Below are 15,057 nucleotides of genomic sequence, written 5' to 3'. Positions count from 1 at the left end.
AAGATCCAGCTGGCATCCGGACCGGAGGACGTCCCGTGGCACCGACTGAGGAGGACCCCACCGGTAAGAGGAAGACCCAGCGACAGATACAACGAGGACGGACGACCCATCTGCCGCCGCTGTAATCAACCCGGACATATGGCAAGGTACTGTCATTTAAACGGGCACAACCTGGGGAAGAGGGCCAACCCCCAGGCATAAGATCATCAGGCCCATCAAACTGGCATGATAAATACGTAGGGGGACGTCCAATCTTGCCTGTGGTACTGGATGGCATTCCTATGAGTGCCCTACTAGACACTGGGTCACAGGTGACCACCATCCCGTACGTGCTGTTTAAGCAGTACTGGAATGACTCGGACATAACCCGCTACCCAGATGACGACCTGAGTATCATCGCCAGCAATGGTCAGCCCGTGCCGCAGGTGGGATTCAAGGAGGTGACCATTAAGATCGGTAAAGTCGAACTGGCGGCACAAGGACTGATTATAGTGGACATAGACCGTCATGAGAGTCACCCTAGAATAACCTTGGGAACTAATGTGATTGAAAATTGTCTTGCAGAGGTGATTCTCATTTTACAGCAGGTTGCCAAGAACGCCAGTTCCAGCCAGCAGCGTGTGCTCCAAAAAGAGATCCGGGCACTGATGAAGCGGCAACAGGTGGAACTATCTGGTGGTAAGATAGGTAGCGTGAGAATGTGTGACCCGTTCCCTATTGCCATGCCCCCAAAAAGTGAGATGATGATTTGGTGCCGGGCAGCTATTGGTCTAAGAGGTAGAGACTACCAAGCAATGGTAGAACCAGTCTACTCGGACAGTAGGCCCACCATTTTGACAGCATGGGGGGTGGTCGATGTACGCCATGGGAGGGTGCCCGTCCGCATCATAAATATCGGGGAGAGAGAAGTATACCTGCCCCGGTATGCCACGCTAGCCAAATTGTTCACCATCAACCAGAACTCTGTACAGGCCGTAGAACCCTTGCCTCCATCTCAACCAGAGGAAGGTAACGGCTCTAAGAAACCAATGGAGGACTGGCGTCAGCAACTGCATTTGGGTACTGACTCCACTCCCTCACACCAAAAACAGGGAGTCTATCGGGTGGTTCAAGAGTACGAGAGAGTGTTTAGTAAACACCCGCTAGACTTCGGGCGAGTAAAGGGGGTAGAACATCACATCCCCACGGGAGACCATCCTCCCATAAAGGAGAGATACCGACCCGTACCCCCTGCACACTACCAACATGCCAAGGGGATGCTAAGAGACATGAAGGAGACTGGGGTAATCAGGGACAGCTGTAGCCCCTGGGCAGCTCCACTAGTCTTAGTGAAAAAGAAAGACAATACCATGAGAATGTGTGTAGACTACAGGAAGGTTAACCGTATCACACACAAAGATGCGTACCCGTTACCAAGGATAGAAGAGTCCTTAGCTGCATTAAAATCTGCTAACTTCTTCTCTACTTTGGATCTCACTAGCTGGTACTGGCAGGTTCCTGTAGCAGAGGCAGACCGGGAGAAGACCGCATTCACCACCCCGATGGGTCTCAGCGAATTTAACTGTATGCCGTTCGGGCTCTGCAACTCACCAGGAACCTTCCAACGGTTGATGGAATGCTGTCTAGGACACCGGAACTTCGAGACGGTCCTGTTATACCTGGACGATGTCATCGTCTATTCCAAGACCTACGAGGACCACCTGAAGCACCTGGCAGAAGTGTTTGAAGCTCTGGCAAACTACGGTCTAAAGGTGAAACCCTCCAAGTGTCACCTCCTGAAACCAAAGGTGCAGTACCTGGGACACGTGGTGAGTGCTGACGGAGTGGCTCCCGACCCTGATAAGATCACCGTGATTAAGGACTGGCCAAGACCCTCCAGCATAAAGGAAGTGCGGCAGTTCCTCGGGTTGGTAGGCTACTACCGAAGATTCATTCCCGGTTTCACCAAAATGGCAGCCCCTATGCAGGACCTCCTGATAGGTCAATCTCGGAAAGCCAAAAACCAGAAGCCGCCCTTCAGGTGGGAAAAGCTGGAAGAGGAGTCCTTCTGCCAGCTGAAGATGGCCCTCACGGGGGATGAAATCCTGGCATATCCAGACTACAGCCAGCCCTTTATCCTCCACACGGACGCAAGCAACATCGGGCTAGGAGCCGTACTGTCCCAGATCCAGCAGGGGAAAGAACGGGTAATCGCTTACGCCAGCCGAAAGCTACGGCCCACGGAGAGGAACCCTGAGAATTATAGCTCATTCAAGCTGGAGTTCCTGGCAGTAGTGTGGGCAGTGACCGAACGTTTCAAGCATTACCTTGCCTCTTCCAAATTCACCGTGTACACGGATAACAACCCATTGACACACCTGGACACTGCAAGGCTCGGTGCCCTGGAACAGAGATGGATGGCCCGCCTGTCCAACTTTGAATTCACCATCAAATACCCGGCGGGACACTCAAATGCCAACGCGGATGCCCTGTCTAGAATGCCGAACTTACCGGACATAGGGGAAGATCCAGAAGATCTGGAAGAAGTCGAGCTCCCTGCGTTCCACCGTTATGGGATTACCCTGTATTCCCACCGTGTGAAGTACAGGCACTCCGTGACGTTCAATCCCTTGCCCCACTACAACTGGGCGGAGACGCAAGACAATGATCCTGCAGTCCGTTTGGTGAAGGAAATGCTGACCCAGGCCGATGCCAGTCTTGACCCAGACGCTCCGGAGGAGACCAAGCATCTGTGGAAGGAGAAAAGTAAGCTGTTCCTCTACTGGGAGAAGCTGTGCCGGAGAATGGTTAACTCTCGAACACATGAGTTGACCTGGCAGGTAGTGGTCCCAAGACGAGACGCGGCTATGGTTCTGGAGGCATACCACAACGGAGCAGGACACTTCGGATGGAAGAAGCTGGAATTCTTGTTGCGTGAACGGTTCTACTGGGTAGGCATGTGAGGAGCCATCGAGAGGTGGTGCAGAGACTGTGGCCCGTGCCACCTGAGAAGAAAAGACCGTGCCAGCCAGAAGACTCCCCTGCAGCCCATCATCACCAGACAGCCACTGGAACTGGTAGCCCTGGACCATGTGAAACTGGCTCCAAGCAGATCTGGGTATGTCTACACCCTCACAATCGTAGATCATTACTCCCGGTTCCTGGTGGTGGTCCCGGTCAAGGACTTAACGGCTCAAACAGCAGCTAGAGCCTTCCAGCAGCACTTCTGCCGTCCACACGGGTACCCGGACCAAGTGTTGACAGACCAAGGACCAGCCTTCGAAGCGGAGGTCTTCCAGGAGTTCTGCAACCTGTATGGCTGCAAGAAGATAAGAACAACGCCCTATCACCCTCAAACCAATGGACTCTGCAAGAAGATGAACCAGGTGGTGATAGATCTGCTAAAATCATTGCCCCTGGAAGAACGCAGTCTGTGGCCTGAGAAACTGCCCGATCTGGTGGACCTGTATAACCACATCCCCGTAGGTTCTACCAACTGTACCCCGGCTTACCTAATGAGAGCAAGACCTGGTAAGCTGCCTATTGACCTGGATATGGGAGTCCTGACACCTGAGGACACCTCGCCAGAGGCAGACTGGGATACAGAACGGCAGCAGCAGTATCGGAAAGTACAGGAGAGCGTCGAGCGAAGTCTGTCTCAAGCTAGAGAAAGGCAAGAGAAGGCTTATAACCAGTATGCTCGCACTGTTCCCCTGGTACCTGGAGAGCAGGTCTTGAAGAGGAAGAGGCGGCTCCACAAGTTGGACGACCAGTGGGAGAAGGACCCGTACACCGTACTGCCATCAAGCCATGAGAACCCAAAAATCTGCGTAATCAGTAAGGATGGAGGAGAAACCACAGCCATTGTCTCCAGAGACCACCTGAACAAGTGTCCCGAGCAGCTGCAAAGCCCTGAAGAAGATCAAGAAAACCCTCAACCCGCAGAGGAAAGGGAAGAAATGATCAGTACCGTACTCGGAGACTTCCCCCGGTCTTGGACACAAGTAAACGGCGCTGTCGTGGTACCCGTCCTCACCTTTCTCCAGCCAGTCCCGCAAGTGCCTACAGAGGAACCGGTAGAGCTGGAAGAGCAGCCGGCCCAAGAGGCAGAAGAATCCACACCAGCAGTCCTGGAGGATCAACCCTCTGCTAGTAGTGAGCCTGCCGTGCCCCTAGTGAGCCAAAGAGTGCGCAGACAGCTGCCAAGCTTACCCATAACATCTCCTACACCCTGTAGTGCAGAACCAGTTAGTGAGCTCTGTAGGTCCACTAGGGTCACTAGAGGTCAGATGCCCGCTCGCTGGAGAATATAACTAATGCACTGTGAATTTATCTGTTAACTGTTTATGGTTTTTGTTGTTGCCTGTTACTAATTATGTTTCTCAGTTACCCTGCAGATTTATTTGGACTAACAGGTTATGGACGCTGGATAACCGGAACAGTTTTGTAGATAGTTGCACCTTGGTGCCTCTTGTGAAGACGGCCGTGGAAGAGAAAACCTGTCTGGCGTGGCCTCCTTGCGGCCCAAAGTAGCTAGCTCCAGCCTTGCAGCCACGCCCAAGGCCAACGCAAGGGGTTTGCTTTCGACAGGTCCCCTACTTCGCTTAAAGCTTCACCTTGGGTGACATGGACACCCTCCAGTTACACAAACTTCACCTTGGGTGATATGGACACCCGGTTACGGACACGCCGTGACCTTTACAGACTAAAGTTTCTTGTAAATATGTTGTCTTGTTATTGTTATACCTTGTATTTATGTTTCTTTAAAAATGTGTTTAGTCCCGGAGTACTAAAGTTTACTAGGGGGGAATGTGGCACCCCAGGGGTCTGGTTGCCACAGTAATAGAAATATTATGTCTGAGAGCAAGTGGGAGGTTTCTCTGGTCAGGAGCCCTAAGCATGCAACACGGCCCACCCAGACCTGGGAGGGGAGGAATCTGCCCTTATAAACTGGGTCTGGGGCGGGATTAGTGAGTGAAGCCCCAGACAGAGACACAGTCTGGTCTGGAGGAGAGCAAACACAGGGAAAGTGAGAACAGGAGCTCTGTAGGAGCAGAAGCAGAAGACCAGGGGCTGTGAGCAGAGATATAGCTCGCCCTGGCTGAGGACACTAAAACCGGACACAGGAGTCCGAGGCTGTGGGGACTGATATATACCCAGCAGCAGAAACCAGCCGGCATGGGATTCCAGGTCCTCTGGCCATAGAAGCCCGGAGGCTCAGTCACAAAGAAGGGACCAGCGCCACCATCCAGGAGCGGAGGCTAACAGAAGGCCCCAAGTCACCAGCCATACGGGTGAGCACCACACGGTATACTCAGGGACGTGGGCTACTTGTAACCGCTGATAGCAAGGTAGCCAGGAAGAGTGCAGACAGACGGGGAGGCCTACAACTCCACCTGGCCAGGGGAGATCCTGCTTGCTCTCAGACTGACCAGGCCCCTTATACTAGCCAGTACTCCCGGGAGGGTCCGCCTTATAACATCAGTAAAGACCCTGAACTGCAACCACACGTCTCTGTGTTTCATCGCCGCACCAGCACCATTAGTATTGGGACGCCCACACCATCACTACCATCATTCACTCTAGCTGCCCTGAGGCAATACTTCTCCCGTGGGGAGTCATCCCATTCTTGGCTGCGCATATAACATCAGCCTCAGCGGTCTGCAGCGCAGCGGCGGTCCCCACTGACCGCAATCCACGGGTGGCGTAGTCGGACAATTACAATACAAATAGACTGCCACTGGTTTGACCACCCTGAGCCACGGACCGGGTCACCGCCACGCGGAGACTACAACCCCCCAGCATCCTACTACAGGCCTGGTTCCGGGTTCCCAGCACAGGCCCAGGGGGTGAGTCACTGTCATTGTGCGATGTGCAGTCATAGCATGTGCTCTGTGTTGTCAGCTCAGATCAGTAATAATGAGCCAACACCACAGAGGAGAGTGCACTGTCAGAGCACGGCGTCAGAATACCCGGCGGCGTGCAGAGAACAGCACTGTCCCCACAAGTGACACAGCGATCAGGGACTAGCCCAGCCCCTGAAATAAGCGTCACTGATGAAGCTTCAGTTCAGGGAGGAAGCAGGGGCTGTGGCAGCCTCTCCCCCTAATGAAGCTTCATTTCAGTATCCCAGCATGCACATAGCATCATCAAAAACCAAGTAGGGAAAAAAAAAATACAATAGCAGTTAGATAGTGAAGTTAGGGGACGTTAAGGAATTTTTAGTGCAAGCATATTAGAAACTAGTTTGGATTACGGTACTAAATAGATTTATCATCCACTCCTGGTTTTGGCTTTCAGATACTGATATGATATACTGACCAAATACTCAACGTGTGAATGTGGCTTAACAGTCAAACTTACTCAAAATGTAGTTGAAGAGATTGCAGTAGTTGTAGTAAGATTCGAAACGCTGCTCCAATGTGGGTCCTTCCTAAACAAAGGACAAGAATCAGTGTTATTGCATCCCCCCAAATACAACTTATGCACCGGTGTCCAAATTAAAGCTGCAGAACGAATACTTACTCTAACTTTGGCGTAGATGTGTCTGTAATATAGCTCCTTATAGAGGATTAAGAACACCGCATCTGAAAGTGAAGGGAACTGGTTATAAACACCCACACATTAAGTTTAGATGGTTGTTTTAGATTTCTAACAAAGTCAGAAAAAAAGAGAAACAGTTATCAAAACCACAAGAACAAAAGTGGATAAAGTAGCATTAGCAAGTAAGAAGTGGTCAGCATTTATTTTTCTAAAATGGAAAACTGCTTCCTTTTCTATTGCACTAAATATAATTGACTCTTTTGACTGCAAAAGCATCTCAGCCTATAAAAAAGGGTGCAAATAATAACTCAAGAGGGTATGGGCACACAACGTCTATCAGACAGATTCAGCCTAAAGAAGCACTATAAAAAAATGCACAGCAATGTTAAAACTTCTGTTAATTCTTTTAACCACTGCAAGTTTGAAAACCGGGATGTGGACGCACGTTCAATATTTGGGGGGCTTCTGCTTGGAAGCTGCTAGCTATTAAAATGACAGAAAAAAAAAAAGCCGACAGTAAAACTGGTGCAAAAATGCCAATGAAGACGCTTTGGGAAAAACACCGCCGTAATTTTCCTGCACAGTCTTAGCCTTTGATAACTTAGCAGGTACACCGGCGAATAAGAGATGTCATGTGCACCTTCCCCAAGTCATACAGCCATCAGTAACGTAAATGCCCACACCTACCATTCCCAACTTGCGGAGCGATTGCTTCTGCTTCAGGCCATGGGGAATTCTTGAAGAAACGTTCAGTTAACTTTGTCCAGCTGCAATGAGAAGAAAGCAGTAAGTCAGTGAGAAATAACGATGGTAGAGTCAGTCATGAGAGTAGCAGCTGCAAAAAACTGATCACACTGTCATATGAACCTCCATGCTGCAGAACCTCTTTACCTGTTCTCATAGATACTGTATCTTGTATCTCGTACACCTTCTGGTCGATGACATCGCTGGACACTCGGCTGGCCTGCAGCTCGTACACCTTCTGATCTATCAGGTCAGACACTGTCTTGTGGAAGTACTGAATAAAGTTCTTTATCACTTCAGGGATGACCTGATAGGTTTGCTGCTCATACTGGCGTTCATATGCCAGGTCCTGCTTGGGGTCACCTGTGATAAAAAGTGAAAATGCTTATCAATACTAAATAATATAGAATAACTCACACATACTAGTTCGACGTTTTGGTGGGATAAGTGAACGAGGCTCCAAGAAATATTGAGCGATTGGTGATGTAATATACACAATTTGCTGCTGATGTTTTTACAGGAGCATGGTTAGGCTCAATGGACATAATGGAAATCACCAATACAATTCTGCCTCATCTCATCGGCTGACGTGTAATATACAAGAGACATACGAAGCATGTTATGTTTCTAAAGGGAACCAGTCATGTCAGATATTTTTTTTTAAGTAAATTTATTGCTTTTTCATTTAGTTTTACAAATCAAAAAGAGAAATAGTATAACATGTTACAAAAGACATCATGTTTACATTCATGAGCGCACTTCATATATCACACTTAAAAAATCCTATATAACTGTTAGACTTTTAAAGGGAATCGGTCATGTGAAAAATGCTATTAACCTGCAGATTAATAGCGTTCTGAACCTGCCTGGTACCAAGAGGAAAGGAACTTTATTTCTTCGGCAGCATTCGGGTTTCAGGCACGGGGGCAGCGCCGGTTCAGTCACCGCTCTGTGAATGTAGAGCGATGGCTCTAACTTTGCCCCCGGCCCTGACAGCTGGACCTAATGCTGAGCTGCTGTCAGTCAGTGTCGGGGTGCAGTTACAGCCGCTGATCTCTATACACAGAACGGTGACTGAACCCGTGCCGGCACTGCCCCCGTGCCTGAAACCAGTACACTATTGGGAGGTATAATGTTAATTTCCTCCTGACAGCGTGGGTCTAGGTGCCAGCACCAGGCAGGTTCAGAACGCTATTAACCTGCAGATTAACCCCATATCTGCAGGTTAATAGCGTTTTTTTTCACGTGACAGGTTCCCTTTAAGTCCTCAAGACAGTAACAGCATTTGGAATCTTTGTGACACCTTCAGCCTTCCCAATGTACTGTCTAATTCTTCGATACCTTCCTTTCAGTGTGTATAAAAGCTTGTACTAAATGTTTTATCTCTACAGCACTATAATACGTTAAAATAAACTTTCTTCAATTGTCAAGGAAAAGCTTAGTTTTTCTTTTATCGCGTTCTGTTTCTATCCGCTCTATGTTCAGCCAACGTCTTAGTTTGTCTCAAATCAAGTGTTATGAAGGTACTGATTGCGATAACCAATCTTTTAAAATGGCCTTTTCTAGAGATCAGAAAAATGGAGTGTATGAGAATAGGAAAGCGACCAGAGCTTGTGCTCCCATGCACTCCTCCTTCTTCTTTATGAAATATTGCTAACATAGGGCTTACCTACAATATTATATTCCAAATATGTTCTACACTTGATTGGATTATGCTCAAGAACGTTTGGACTATACTACACTGCCATAGTCTGTTTTGCAAGTCTTACATTTAGGGCAATATGAGATTCTATCAGTCTGAAGTGTACCTGATCACACTATTAACATGCAAATACAGGGATAATCTGCAGATTAATAATGTTATGAAGGTGCCCAGTCGTCGTACTGAAAATGCAACACCTGGGAGAAAGTGAACTTTACTTCTCCCTGTAGCCGCTGCTTTCAGTCATACCGGCGTCTCCGGAGAAATTAGTCACCGTTCACAGCACTGAGAGCAGCGGCTGTAAGCACGGACCGGCACTGACTGACTGTCGGCTCAGAAGTGCATCAGTGTAGAGCTGCCACTCTCTGCGCTGTGAGCAGTGACTGTAATTGCTCAGGACATGGTGCTATGACTGAAAGCGGCGGCTCCAGGGAGAAATAAAGTTAAAACCAATTGGGAGAAAATTAAGTACAACGTCCAGGCACTTTCATAATTATCCCTATATCTGCAGGTTAATAGTGTTATCTGACCTGATAGATTCCCTTTAATGAGGCTGGTGGAATATGTAATGCAAAATCAACAGGGTAAAATCACAGCTAGTGTGCTGGTTTGTTCATTGTATCAGAGGAGAAAGAGGTCAACTAAATAAGAGCACAAGGTGACGGTTACAGGACCACGTGGGCACGTTTGTGTGTGGTCAGAAGAAATAGCAAGAAGAATTTCCTCCCCTTCTTCCAAGAACCTTATCTTTCTCATTTTTCTGTTGGCATAGCAGTATGAGGGCTTGCTTTTTGTAGGGTGAAAATTCCAACAGGGGTAAAATGGTAAGAACAAAAATGCAAATCCGCCATTGTATTCTGGGGCTTGTTTTTACAGCGTTCATTGTATGGTTAAAAAAAAAAAATTGACCTAGCAATAGCAATAATCCTACCTGTGTGCGTGTCATAGTCCGCCTGGCAGCTGTAGGGATCATATGGGGTCTGCAGAAAAACAGATCAGAGGGAAATGAGCACAAGCAATAATAACCCGTCCACACTGGGATAACTACAGCCGTAAAGAGAGCAATCACACGGGACTCGCCCCCAACACCACTACTGTGATTGATTCATCATCTATTCCACAGCCACTCACATCGTAATCCTCGTACGACATGATGAAGTCTGCAGAGTGGCCACCGGCAGCTGCAGCGCGCACAGGGGGAAAGGAGAGACCAACTTCCGGTGACTTCCTATGACCGCACTGCCGGTGTCGCGGGCACACAATCAGGGCCGCTTTTACATTTCTGCTTCAGCACGATTCTTTGCGACCTTGTGGCTGATTGGCTTTTCTTGGTCACGTGTGTTGCAGGCCGCTCTCGCGTGTAGCTGGCTCTACCACATGGAGATGGTTGTTATCTAGTAGCAGACCTTCTGTGGCAGCTCCTGGATCACAGCTCTGATTACTGCAGAGCTCCTCAGGCTTAACATTAGGATCTGTTGTACTGCTGATAAGTGATCCTAGGTCTGGTCATTTCTACACACTATTCAACTATCAGGCGTAAGGGGGTGACATACTTTTTTAGGTTGTGTTCATACTGAAGTTTTTTAGCGGGTTTTCAGAGCTGTTTCACTCTTAGGCTATGTGCCCAGGATGCAGAAATGAAGCAGAAATTTCCTCAGATCCGCAAAGGTCAATTTCTCTTGCGGGTACGCTGAGTTTTTTGTCCCTTCTTACTGGGTCATATTTTAAATAAAGCTGCATTGTTTTTGATACTTCCTGGTTGAGATTCTTATGTGCGGATTACATATGTGATTGATGCATTTCTGCCGCGGACACGCACTAAAGACGCATGTGTGATTTTACCTGATTTTCTGCATGTAATGCAACTTTATAGGAAATATTTACACACAAAACTCAGCGTACCTGCAAGAGAAAATGTCCGGCTGCTTATTTCAAACACGCACCACAGGTGAGGTTACATTGAGTAAAATAAAAGCACAGGGGGCAGGAGATTTCTATAAATCCCATCCACTTTGCTGGATTTGTAAGATGCTTCGTTTTTGATGTAGCAAAATATGCAGCATCAAAAATGCACCAAAAGCTGATCTCTGGAACGTAGTCTTATACTGACCCATCTCTTTTTTAACTCCAGAAACTGAAAACACATCTGACTGTCTTTAAACTTTAGTATGTGGTGTTATTAAAGGTATAACTCACAACTGTCCCGGATTCAGCGGGACTGTCCCGATTTGAGGGCTCAATCCCGCATCCCATTCCATCACATCTCCGCTGTTCTCCAGACTTTTATACTCACCTCTCCGACGACGTTTTCATCGCTCCTGTAGCTTTTCCCGGGGCGGGGCTTCTCGTGCATAAATTACATTTTTCTCCGGGGCGGGGTTGCTCGCTGCATAAATTAAATTATTCTCCGGGGGCGGGGCTGCTCGCTGCATAAATTAAATGATATATTTACTTCTTCTGCCTCCTGTGATCTGGTGGGAATCAAACTCACATCTCTATGTTCATCTTAGTGTTCATCGGCTGGTGCTCTACTGACGCGCCCCCTGGGCCATATTCTTTAGGGGGAATATCCGGAGCCGGATCAGATGGGAGTTGTAGTCTTCCGAGTGGCTGTGACCCGTTCCGTGCCCAGGGTGTCAAACTCAGTTGTATGTGGCAGTCCTACAGATGTTAATAAGTTCTTAATGTCGACTACGCCACCCGTTGTATTGCGGTCACTATGGCCGCCGCTGCAGCAGGGTCCGCTGAGGCTGATGGTGTAGGTGCAGCTTTTGATGGTATAACCCCCAACGGGTGGGGTATAGCCTCAGGGGGTCAGGTGCAGAGAATGGGGGTTGTGGTGGTGCAGCATAGATGTTAAAGGAAGACAGAGTCGGGTTATGCAGTTAAGGGTATTTACTCACTGCTGATGTTCCGGTCACTCCAGCTTCAAGTGACCTCCCGAGCCGTGCTGCATCCACCAGGTCCTGGATCCAGCCAACCCCCAAGCGAGTCCGGAGCGTGACCCTGAGCTCTCCTTCTGTCCTTTCTCTGGCCGTCCCCACTAGTGATCCACCCAGGTCCAGCTCCCTCGGGCCTTCTGTTGGGAGACCCTTGGCCTTGGGTTCCCTGACCCTCCACGTGGTATGCCTTCGGGGTGGATGTGGTGGGTGGCCGTGGCAGACGCTGCCCACGGCCTCCGGTCTCTGGCTGGGGTGTGTTTTTGCCCCCACCAGCTTGGGTTCCGGTACCCTGATGCCGACTCTTCACCCGTGGATTGGATTTGGGGTCTCAGAGTCCTCTCTTCTGTTTCCCCCTCTGGGTCTCTCTTGCTTTCTCCTCTCTCTCTCTCTGGGGCTGCTCTGCTCCTCTGCTTCTTACTCTGACAGACTGACTGACCTGCCTGCAAAGACTGACAGACTGACTGACCTGCAAAGACTGACCCTGTTCTCTGATGGTGCCCACCTTATATACACCCTCTATGTGTGAGCTCAGGTGACCAGCACCCAATGAGCTCCTATCTTTACCCAGGCTGCTCCCCCTATCTGCCCCTACACTACTTGGGATGTACCACCCCCCTCCCACTCCAGCCAGGAACAGACTCGGTCGTACCTGCACATTTCTAAGTGGGAGTACCGTCGGTCTGCTCCTCGGAAATGGGATGTGTGTAGTGCATGCAGCCTACCGAGCTCAGTTCCACACTCCATCCTTACCCGGGAGTGGAATATCACACCTCTGGGTTGAGGTGCAATACCCCTGTAGCAGCCGAATCCTCAGGGTGCTACATTCCCCCCTGGTAAATCACAGCACGTCCTCGGGCTGTAAGACATAACACCAAAAACATACAAATTTTTGCATAAACATATAAAACATATAAAACATTATATATATATATATCAATATAAAACATTCTCGTCGCCTCTGGCTCCTCCTCCGGTCACTGTGCAACGTGTGACCGGGTAAAGTGCGACAGTCTCTCTGGAAAACTGGTTTTCCTATAAAACCGGTAGGGGGCGCTTTAGGACGCGCAACTATATACAAGGATATGGCCGCTCTCAGTCCTCGGCCAGGTATTAGGGAGGAATGACCGCTCTCAGTCCTCGGTCAGTGGGATTAAGGAAAATACGGGTAACAGTTCACACATGCTGGTCCCAACGGGGACTATATTAGCAACAGCAACAGTTTCAGTTTCAGTTTCAGTTCCAGTTCACGGTTTCAGTTCACGGTGCCCCGACGGGCAACTATATACAGCTTCTGCTTCGCTGTCCTTAGCGACGGCGTCCTCCTGCTCTTGCTTTATGGTTACCTTTGGCTTCAGACCCGTCCGGGTCCTCTTGCTCTTCCTCCTCACACCGCAGCTCTTCCTCCGTCAGGCGATGCACATGGAGGGCGTAGGGACCTTTGGCACACTTGTGCCGGGTGAAGGTGACCTCGTCCCCGATGTAAAGGTCACGACCTCTGTGTCCCTCCGGTAGGTGGGACTCAACGTCTCTCCTGGTTACGAAGACGTCACCTAGGGTGTGGTGGTCTCGGATGAAGCCCCACCCATGCTGCAGGTTAAACTTTATCACAGTCCCGGTGGTGCGGGGACTATGCGCTGCACGGGGGTCTCTCCTGGCCCGGCTCTTCTGCTCCGCGCTCTTTACTTGAGCTAGCTGTTCCCGGACCCGCCTCTCTCTCCGCTCCCTCTCGAAGTCCTCGAGCTGTTGGCGGCAGCACTCAGCACGCTCCGCTGCAGCTGCCCGAGTCTCTTGAGTGAACCCCATAAGATCTTCTCCGGTGGGGTCCCACTCAAACTGTGCTTCCGCTAGCGGGGGCGAGATCCTCTTTACGGGCTTTGGAGCCGGGATCAGGGGTTCATCCAGGGGTCTCTCTCTCCGGAGTCGGGGATGGTGAAACTCCGGTGGCCATATAAATGGCTGCCCATCCGGGCACGTATGCTGGGCGTACAGGTCCTCTCCCAGATGCGGCACTCTTGGTCTTATGGGCGCGGTGGTGTTAGCGCCCGGGTTGTCCGGGCCTTGCGGCCAGGCCTGGGGTATCTGGAAGGTGAAGGGCACCGTAAGGACGGCGGCGCCCTGGGCTACTTGGCCCTGCGACCAGGCCGGGGGCTCCGCGGAGGTAGGGGGCGCTGTTGGTATTGCGGCGCCCGGGGGTACTAGGCCTTGCGACCAGGCTGGTGGTACTTCCTGCTTGGTCACGCTCGGGGTCGAGGCGTGTGACGTCACAGGGGTCGCGGCTCCCGTTTGAGGCCTAGTCTGCGGCGGTGACGTTGCAGCGACGGGCACGGCAGGATAGACTTCGGGCTCTGCGACGGGGAGCTGGGGCAGGTACGCGGTTTCCCGGTCTGGGGTATAGACGTCCCCTTTACCTGCCTCCACTCGTTCGGCTCCCTTCTCGGCGCCGTCTCCGGCCTTCAGTCCTCCCGCGCCATCCTCAGAGGCGGTCTGTCTCCTCGTCTCGGGTGGCGTGCTCCGCTGACAGGTCTCGGTCTGCTGGGCCATCTCACGGCTCCACTCCGCCAACGTCTCTCGCTGCACCCGGGCCATCCTCCTTGCGAGGCCCTCCAGAGCGGTCTGTGCACACTCCCGGTCTCGGGGGAGCTGTGCTAGGACCTCCACTAGGCCTAGTGGGGTCGTTGTTTCCAGCAGGCTCCTGACCAACGGGTCGGTGCTGCTCTGCTCTCCTACAGTCGTCTCCAGCAGGCTCCTGGCCAGCGGGCCGGTGCTGCTCTGCTTTCTCGCCATCTCCGGGTAAGCTCCTCCGATACTCTTCTCCAGGCTTCTTGCCTCCGGGTGCGCTCGCTCTAGACTGCTCCAGGCGGCACCCATCTTTGTTCTCTCCTTTCGTCTCCTCCCACCTCGAGGGCGGTCCCGGGGCCACTTGGTGACTGTCAGCTCCAGGGGCTGTTCTTTCACGCTGACAGACACCTCTAGCATCACAGTCTCTGTTGGTGGGGGCGGTTTCCACTTTTGGCGCCATTTTCGGTCCTGGCCCACGATGGGAGGTGGCCTCTCGCCACCCTCTGGCACGCCCATAATGGCGTCCGCTCTTCCAAGGCGGGAAACCTTTGGAAATGGCGGGAATCGCTTCCCCGTGGCGGGAAACTC

Source organism: Phyllobates terribilis, unplaced genomic scaffold (genome assembly GCF_046119375.1).
Source record: "Phyllobates terribilis strain yellow unplaced genomic scaffold, ASM4611937v1 Scaffold_8__6_contigs__length_399053987, whole genome shotgun sequence".
Classification (NCBI taxonomy): Eukaryota; Metazoa; Chordata; class Amphibia; order Anura; family Dendrobatidae; genus Phyllobates; species Phyllobates terribilis.
Note: the sequence above shows the minus strand (reverse complement) of the source record.